The sequence below is a fragment of the Anas acuta genome, chromosome 10, assembly GCF_963932015.1.
Source record: "Anas acuta chromosome 10, bAnaAcu1.1, whole genome shotgun sequence".
NCBI lineage: Eukaryota > Metazoa > Chordata > Aves > Anseriformes > Anatidae > Anas > Anas acuta.
Genome location: NC_088988.1, coordinates 17,767,219 through 17,776,596, shown reverse-complemented (window position 1 = coordinate 17,776,596; position 9,378 = coordinate 17,767,219). Strand labels below are relative to the sequence as shown.

Sequence of the window (9,378 nt, the reverse complement as noted above, 5' to 3'; positions counted from 1 at the left end):
CCATGACAAAGGCAGCCAGGCACACGCAGGAAGCTGTTAAAGGCCTGGATTAGTTCTTAAAAAGACATAATGTTTCCAAAACACATGGCACAATGCACTCATTCAGCTGAGAGTCAAATGTCACAGTGGATACAGCTGCAAGACAGTGTCGCTCTTTATTTACAGTAAAATATGTCAAATGGGGAACACAAAGGCATCGTCAGGGTAAACATGGGACCGGAGCACACAAAGGCAGGCGGCATCCACGGCGCATCAGACAACCCGAATAAAAGCCCCGACTACAATACCAGCCCAGTTTCTATGGTGTTTGCGAGTTAATGCCTCAGAACGTTTTACATAAATAAATAACTGGCATCCCCGCTTCAGTCACAGCAGAGGGCTGCCACGGCCTGAAATTCAGGCTACCGAGAGTGGCAGAGGCAGGAGCCAGAGGCACTCCGGAGGGAGGACGTGCACAGGGAGGGAAGGCTTCACCCCAAGGGCTGTTGGTGGGGCTGCGGGCAGGACCCAGCGCCAGTGTGCGTGCCGCTTTGTGCTTTGGCAACTTGTGGTAAAACAGGGGCGAGCTGTTGTCCACGAGAGCTGAAAAAGCATGGGGAAGTTACACTGTGAAACATCTTGCCATGTGCAGAATTACGCGTGCCACGTGTGCCGGCATTACAACTCAGACATTTGTAATGATGCTGTGGTTTCAAATTCCTTTTCACCAGTGTCTGGCACTCACCTCTATCAATCATTTTTCCTTCTATTAAAAAAGACACAGGACAGTCTAAAACCAAGACAGCGTAAGTGGCGCAGTTAGTGACACTTTCTGAAAAATACTATCATAGGCTGGCGCTGAATTTAGCTCAAATATCCCCAAATACCCATCTGTGGAGGAATCGCACATGCACACAGCTCCAGGAAAACAATCATTACTGATAACAGTGCTAAAGATACCGGCCATGCAGCACCCTACAAACACAAACAGGTATTTTTCCCCTTCCATCGCTCGCTGAGCAAAGCGTTCATTTCAGCCTCTTCCCGTTACGTGCCCCGGGAAACAGTGTGGGAGTCAGGCAGAGGATCCGCGCTTCATGACACAATCGCCTTCAGGACTGAGGATTTTCCAGGCTCTACATCTGCCTTCTGAATGTTGCCATAAAAATAACTTACAGCCTTGTAATGTTACTTATTAACTTATGATGTTTACTGTTAAAAAATACCGTGTTTCTGTACTTTTAATCACAACTGGGAGAAAGGATTTCTCTGTCATCTACTTATTCTGGATCCCTTCCATTCCCGCTGGACGTGGGTCTGCAGTGCTTCCACAGGACTTGTCTGAAGGAAAAAAAAAAAAAGAAAGAAAAACTTCGCACCCTGGGTTCATGAGAAGGGCTGGAGCCCCCGCACACCGGGGTGTGGTGGGCTGCCTCCAGCTGCTGGCTCCTCTGGTCTTGGGCCATCCACTTCACCTCTCCCCATGTCTGTTTCCTCATAATCCAAACAACACCAGCAATCTTTGACCATGATCCTAAGCCTGCCAGCACCAGTCCGTCAGATGCTGCTATTCCTTCTTCAGAAAGCAGGCACCAAGCTGAGAGGCTGTCCCCCTGCACAAAACCCTTCTCGCCACCAAGAACATCTCTACCGAAGAAACCATCACCAAGGAGCTTTGGGCAACTCCTTGCGGTTAACCCCAGCGGCGCGAGGCCGATGCTCACCCCCACACTACAACACATCCAGCTCTGAGCCGGCCCTGCCACCAGTGTCCCCTCTGCTCCTGCGGTGGAGGAAAGATGGGCCCGAAGGGCAGCCTCGTGTTGCACCACGGGACGCGGGGACGGGCCGACAAACTGCTGCTGTCACCTCCTCTTGCAGCTCCTTCCCACGGCACCAGAGAAAAGAAAACTGAAACACAAATCAAATCCTACTCTGCAAAATTAATAGCTTCCACTTGCTCCTTTCCTGTGCCTGCTTTCCCTCTGCAATCACACACGAAGGCACGGCGTGCGGCACGGTGCTACTGATGAACGAACCCCGCAGCTGCACAGGCAGCCCCCCAGGCAGTTTTGAAAGCAGCACTTTAAAGAAAGTTGGTTCTTTAGTATTAAGATATTTATGGTCCCCCCTCTGAACCGATGTGATAACGGCGATGAGCTTGTGGTGGGGAGCAGGTGGCAGTGTGAGAACACGCAGTTATCCTTGTGAAAAAGTTCTGTAGGAATTAATAGAAAATTATCTCCTTACTATTGAACGGTGTCAGATGAAGGCAAAAACCCAGGGAAAAGATCTCGTTCTCTATTAAATTCAGTAAGATTCGTCAAGTAGTTTCCAAAGAATCAGCCCAAATTTTTACATATTTCTCTCCGATTCATCCCTCTACAGGGTTTTTGGAAGGGTCACAGAACTCTTGCCTGTTATCAGCCCCGCTGGTGCCCTGTTTAAAATTGCGTGCTTGGCAGCATTTGCTCTTTTCTTACTAGGGTTCCCTTCCAGCTATCAGTGATAACAGCTGGGCAAAACAGGAGGGGCCAGGGGATATTACGAGAGTGGGGTTTGTTTACATTTATTTAAGGGACTTTCCTTTACGTCCTAAAGTACATTTTTAAATGCAGCAGCGCAACTTTTCAAAACACATAATGCCCCTTAAAACAAGCGACCTGCTCTGTGTTTATTTCTACTTGCTTAACTTACCGTGCTGCTCACAGTTTTTGCTGTGGCCTCCAAAGAGGCCCCGAAATCTCAAGACCCTGGCGCTTCCCAGAGGCAGACGCCGAGATTGGGCCCACACAGTGCTCAGGGCAGTGCTGCTGCCGTGCTGCGGGGTGGCACTGGGCTTTGTGCCCTTGCTCCACAGCTTGGCACCACCATGGGTGTCCTCGCACACCAGCGAGGCCCGGCACAGCAGGGCATAGCACTGAATGAGGCCAGCCCGAAGGCCATCCCGCTCCCCCCAGGGCTCACTTTGGCTGGCGAAGGCAGCCAGGCCCAGCACAGCCTCCGGCCTGTCAGCCGCCTCCGTGAGGGAGCAGCACGACGTGACCAACTGGCGTCTCTTCTGGAGAGGGAGAAGCACACCCCGGTGAGGAGACGCCGCGGGACAGGAGCCCGCTGCCTTGCTGCTTTCGTGCCCGCCAGGGCAGCGCGGGGGGGTTCCGGGGGCAGCGCAGCGGGGGGCAGCCGGAGGGGCACGAATTCCTGCCGGCCCGGCGGGTCATGGCAACGGGAGCTGGGGGAGGAAAATGAAGCAGCGGGAGCTGTGAGAAAGCGGCGGCACGGCGGGGGGAAGAGGAGGGCGGGAGGGGAGCACGCAGCGCTGGCAGCTCTGGCTGGCAGCTGGCAGCAGGGAGCAGCGGCCCCGCTGACGGGAGCGCCGCGCCATCCGCGCACCCAGCGCCTTGACTCACGCCAGCCACAGCAGCCCCTCACCCCCCAGTGAGGCGCAGCCTGCTCCGAGCACAAAGGGGTTCAGGGATTCAAGCAGCACACGTGGGCTCTGGGTTTGCGGCCCCCAGATGCTCCCAGCGTGTTCCCAACAAAAGCCGGCGAGGCTGGGAGCCCGTGGCACCAGCCCCCAGGGCTGGGGCGCTCTCCGTGCCCACGCTGGCACGAGCCCAGCTGTCCCACGGGCACACGCGTCTGGGTTGAACCACACCAGCCATCGATAGCAGAGCGATGTGAGGTGTCCTCGAGCCCCCTTTTCCAGAGTGCCGTGTGAGCCTGGCTAAGCGAGGGCTGGCTCCTCCTGGCACCGCATGGGCCAGCCAGGCCCCGGGGAAGTTTTGCTCACGCCGAGGATCCCACCTGGGCTCTGCGAGGCGCTGCCCCCGTGCCTGGCACACGCAGCAGGCACCGCGCTGCTGCTCCCCGCTGAGGCCGGGCCGGCTCAGCGCTGAGCTCCCATCGACCTCCCGTGGAAGTGAATCCCCAGTGAGCTCAGGCCTCTTCCTTAGCAGATTGGGAGCTGCACAGATGCGGTGCCAGTTTCCCTTTTTTCACACACTTTCCTACTTTGAGCCATGACCACGGTCCTCTCCTAAGAAGAAAAAATGGTAAGGACCCGGTAAGAGCCGCAGAAGATGGCTCCATCGCAGGGAGCCTCCAGAAGCACCACCTGCATTTCAGCCCTGCCTTTCAGCAGCCACACGCCTCACAGCGCTCTCAGCCCCAGGAACAGGCCCGGCCCCGCTGCCCCCAGCCCCCAGGGGCCGTGCCGTGCCCCAGAGGCTGCCCTTCCTTCACAGCCACCTCCCCTCCGAGCCAGGGCGCAGGCTGCCAGAGCCACAGCTGCGGCAGGGGGAAGAGGAGGCAGAAGCTGCCCCGGGCAGCTGGCGGCAGAGCCGGCCACAGCATCGCCCCTCCTGCCCCTGCTCCAGGGCCGCCCTTCCCTGCCCAGGGCACCACCTGCAGCGCCACGGCTGCGTGGGGGAGCCTTGTCCAGAGAGCCGCAGGGGGAAGAAGGGGAGCCGTGTAGAAGCAGGTATTCTTACATCAGTCTGCTTTACAGAAAGTCCCACCCGCTGCGAGAGGAGAAAAAGAGCCCTGGGGGCGATTCGGCCACACGCTGATGCAGGCCGAGGTGCTGAGCGAGAGCGGGCCCGACGCGGGCGCTGGGGAGGAGGCACGCGGCCACGCTAACCCCGCCAGGGGCAGAGGGGCAAGTGGCATGCACACCTGGAACAGCACCACAAAGCTCTGTGCACCCTGCCCTCACTTTTAAAGCTCTTCCTCCAAGTCTTTCCCCGTCCCAGCATCTGCAGGTACACTGGGATACACTGACAATGTTGCAGCCCCAGTGGGGTCCCCCCACAGGGTGGCCCCAAGGAGGTGCGGGTCCCTCCAGGCTGCGGTGACAAACTGAGTGTCCCCGATGAGCACAGGAGCCTGCGATGGGCAGAAACACGGCTGAAAATGGTGGAGGCACCTGGGCACCAACAGAAACTCACACGTGGAAAGGGCTGGCAAAGAGTGAGTTACTCCGTGTTGCAAGTCAAAATAAACCTGACCCTTCAGAGGGCCCCAGCCCATTACTCTTGTGCAAATTACATGTGCGTCCTCTGGTGCATACATCCACAGCCACAAACACGGAACATGAGAGGGACAGAGAAAGAGAAACCTTGCTGAACAAGGGGGTTACACACTGTAGGAATGCAGGCGTGTGTGATCTGCGTTATTTCTTTGCTCAAGGCCACCTAGCAACAGCGCATAGGTTAATCCTCCACAGACCGAGCAGACAGCATCAGCCAACAGGAAAACAAAACATCCCTGCCAGAAAAAATCAGAACAAGAATTTCCCATTTGTGAGAGGGTTGTAGAAACAGGTATACACGGCACTCCTGCAAAAGGCAGATTTCCTTGTAAATGGAGTTATTGTCCACCTCGTTATTAAAAATACAAAAAGAGCTTCACAACCTTTCCAGCACACCCCGCTGGGAGCTGTGGGAGCCCTGCCCCGCGGGGAGCTGGGGGCTGAGCCGTGCCGTGCCCGAGGCTGGTTGCTGTCTCTGCTGCCATGCCCTCTGGAGCCGTGCCCCTCTGCCAGGGCCCGCAGCACCTGCAAGGGCAGGGGCAGGTTTCCACGAGCAGCAGCTGGACGTTAACACAGGCTGATGCCTTCTTCAAGCCACCATTCGCAGAGGCTTGGTCCGCCCGTGGCGATCATCTTAGCATATAAGCTCTGGGACATCGGGCCAAGCAGTTTGTCCTAGCTCAAAGGGCATCCCCACAACACCAGCACAGCACCCCGTGCTTGTCCCAGCTCCCTGCTCCCGTGCTAGCACGGGGTGCACCAAGAGCCAGCTCTCCACGGCATCACTTTGTTCCCTGTTTGATGCCTTCCCGGAGCTCTCCCCATTGACACAGGCTGGTAGCCAGCCCTGCGAACTTGTCAGTGACCGCCTTCTGTGGCCGCTCCCTTCCTGCAGCTCACCAACAGATGGTAGCAGCACCGCTGCTGTCACGCCGGTGCTGGCAGCAGGAGGGGACTGCTCCAAAACTCTCCCTGGGTGCAGAGAAGCCTCCCTCGCCTCACCCCAACCCCACACCCCCAGTGCCCCCTCGCAGACCGGAGCGGCTCCCAGCACGGCACACTCGACACGAGGCTCTGGCAGGAGCAGGAGCAGGAGCAGGAGCAGGAGCAGGAGCAGGAGCAGGAGCAGGAGCAGGAGCAGGGCTGCAGCTTGGTGCAGCCGGGGGGATGCTGCTGGCACCGAGGGGCTCGCTGCCTCCTCCTGCCTGGCGAGGTGTGCCCAGCGGGGTGGCACGCACCGGCCTCAGGACCTGCTCCACGGCTGCACCACAGACACACACCAGCTCTGCTATGGGGCTTCCCCCGACTCTGCAAAGGGCGTGGAGGCTCACAAGTGTCCCACTGCAAGGAATAACACCATTAACAGAAACGCATCTACCTCTGATTAAAACAGAGCCCTTTGTGCATGGCAGAACCAGCCACATTGCCGCTTCTCCGCTCACAGGCAGGCCTTTCCTAGCGCCATGCAATTCCTCTCCAAATCGCAGCAATACGGCAGGATTCCTTGCAGCTGCTCGCAAGTCTTTGGAGGCTGCCATTACACTTCACCTTTTTAATGCTTTATGTATTACAGCTTTATTTTCACCTAAGGCTGTGATCCTAAGCTTCCTCGCAGCCTTATCTACAACTCGTATTTCAAAGCTTAATTTTCCTGCCCCCAAACGTAGAATAAAATAGCTTGCAAAAACAGCTGCGAGGAAGCTGCAAGTCCTGTGCTTTCCCAGCCCATCTCCATAGGTCCTGTACAGGTGTTATTCCTCACGGAGCCATAAACTTCCTGGAGAAGTGCTGTAGCTAGAAGATATTTCTTGACCCGGCGTAACACTCTGTCCACCCTGGCTGGTGGAGAGATTATGAAATTTTAATTGGTCTGAGAGCAAGATATCACTATAATTGGAGCCCAAGTGTCTCTGCGAGCCCAGAGCTTGCACTTGCTGGAAATCCTCAGCCCCCGGCAGCGGCCCCAGTGCCCGACCGTGCCCGTGCGGCTGTGCAGAGGCAGCGCGCACCCTCCCCTCTGCTTGCCTCATAGCCACCCGCTCCCTTCTGCAACAAAAGGTTTCACAAAGGAAGGATGCTTGGGCCCCTCTGGGCTTCCACCTCCCCACAGTGCAGCCCGCAGCAGGGACAAGGGGAACGCCCCAGCCCTCGGGTGCAGACCGTGTTTGTCACCCAGGAACAGTCAGGGCAGAGCTGGCAGTGCTCTCTTGCCCTCCGAGCTGTGGTTGTCCTCCCCGTGGTGTGCTCCCCGTATGCTCCATGGGGACACCCAGCGAGCACCGCCTCCCTCCGCCTCTGGGAGCAGGTAGGGGCTGTCGGATGGAGACAGGCACTGGAGCAATGCAGACCCGGATCCCAGCCCCGCATTACCCCACCTCCAAGCCTGCCAGCTCACCATGGAGTCCACGGCAGCCCCAGCAGGGCCACGCTCCAAAGTTCATGCCCAGCTTCCCCTTGCTCCCACACACAGTGCTTAAGTCTCTGCCAGGCGTGGTCAGGGAGCTTTCCACGCCTGGCACACACAAAGCAAGGTCTCTGTTTTACTAGCAAGCCCACAGTGAAGAACCGTCAGGAAAACAAGGCTACAGCACAACAGCCTGCAGGCTCACAGAGGTTGTCTCTAGCCGGAGGCCAGCACAAACCTCCCTCGCATAAGCCAGGCTTACCCAAGGCGGGCCTGGAAAGTGGCTGTTGGGGAAATTTGTTCTTTAGGTCAAGGTGAGGTTCAAGAGAGCCACGCTGTCCAGCTCCTGGGGTCTCCGTAGCACAGCATCGCTGCCCGGCACGCGCTGCTCCTGGGATGGGCTCCCCATGGGGTGGCTCTGAAAACACCGCCAGGCTGCAGGGTCGCTCCTTGTTGGGAGGAGAGGAATGGTTCTGGAAGTGTAATAAGGAACCAAAGATGCAGATGGACAACTTAGAGCGGCTGGGTAGAGGCATCCCAGGGCACACCTGAGCACGCTCTCTGCTGCCATTTGCTGTGTCAAAACCTCCGCACGAGTCCCTGGCCCCAGTTAACAGCAATGGTGAACCCGGGCTGGTCTGCGGGCAGGCTGTGCTGGAGCACACACGGGGACAAGCACAACATTTTACTTGGTTTGTGCTCCCTCAGCACTGGGATTGCTCAACAGAAAACACAATTACAAGTAGATTGATACAGCACTCATCGAGGTGGAGCTGGGAACAGCGTGCCTGACCCCAGGGACGCCCTGTCCCACCTCACTCCGTCCCCTCCCCTCGGGCCATACCTGCCCACTGCAGCCGGGAGGCAACAAAGCAGCCGGGACTGAAAACCCCTGGCATGGGCAGAGGGGTTTCATCTGCACCAAGCGTCTTGCAAACCACGCCGAACTCAATTACTGTAGCCTTCATGTCTGGATTCATTAAGAACCAGGCTGCTTTATGATCTTATAATCACGTTGTAGGATGCTGACTGCATTAACTCCTCTCTTTTGTGAGAAAATTAATGAAAGGAAGATTCAAGTCAGTCCGTATTGAGTGAGAACGGAGGGAAACCCAGATGAAGCTCGGCAGGCAGCGTGTGGGGACGGGACGGGACCGTGCGGGGCCTTCCCTGCCTGAGCAACCCAGAACTGCTGGCAGGCAGCACCAGCACCAGCCCTGCTTAGTGTAACTCCGCTAGGGCCCTGCGGCTGCTTGCCCACTGCGGAGCTCTGCGCGCCCCGGAGAATTAAGGGCTGAAGGGTCGGTACTGGGACGAGGAGAGCACGAACTTTTGCAAAAGGCCTCATCGATTGGCACCGTGTCTTGACCTAAAAGAGAAACTCTGCGGAGGCCTGATAGGAAGCTGATTCCTGCTGGGGTTTATGGCTATTAAGTACTATCGTTATTGATTTCAGCTCATTATTTTCCTTTATTAAAAAAAAAAAAAAAAAAGGAAATACAGAGAAGTTCAATGGGTTTTCCATCAGCCTGTCTCTGGGTAAGGCTATTCATATTGCAAGGCAAAACAGAGTTGCACATGCAGATGCTATTAATACTTCCTTTCTAATTAAATTCCACAAGAAATTGTGCAGGATATTTCTGTCCCCATACTCATTCTAGTCCCATCATCTCCTGATTAACCACACTCACGCACTAGGAATTAAGGTGTGACCTCTAACTTTTTTTGAGGGAGATGTGCTGGTTTTAATATTAACAGCTCCATCCTTCCACTGTTCCTTGAGCAGGGCTGGGAGGAGAAATATAATTACACACTATGGGGGTATAATTCATGCATTACAGGTGACATGACAACGATAGGTAGCAAAACGTAACAGCACAGCAGCTTGCCCGTCACTCTCATGGACTGCTGGCACCCTCCAGCCCCACCACAAACCAGCCCTGGGAGCGAGGGCAGCACCAGC

At 56.3% G+C, this 9,378-nt stretch overlaps 1 long non-coding RNA gene across 1 annotated transcript in view; it reads right to left on the bottom strand.

Moving 5' to 3' along the window:
• Nucleotides 1-34: 34 nt before the first annotated feature.
• The window catches only part of LOC137861964 (uncharacterized), a 36,822-nt gene continuing 27,478 nt past the window's right edge, over nt 35-9,378 (bottom strand). The window contains exon 5 of the long non-coding RNA XR_011099957.1: nt 35-1,320. This is a non-coding gene — a long non-coding RNA (uncharacterized lncRNA). The remainder of the gene's footprint in view (nt 1,321-9,378) is intronic.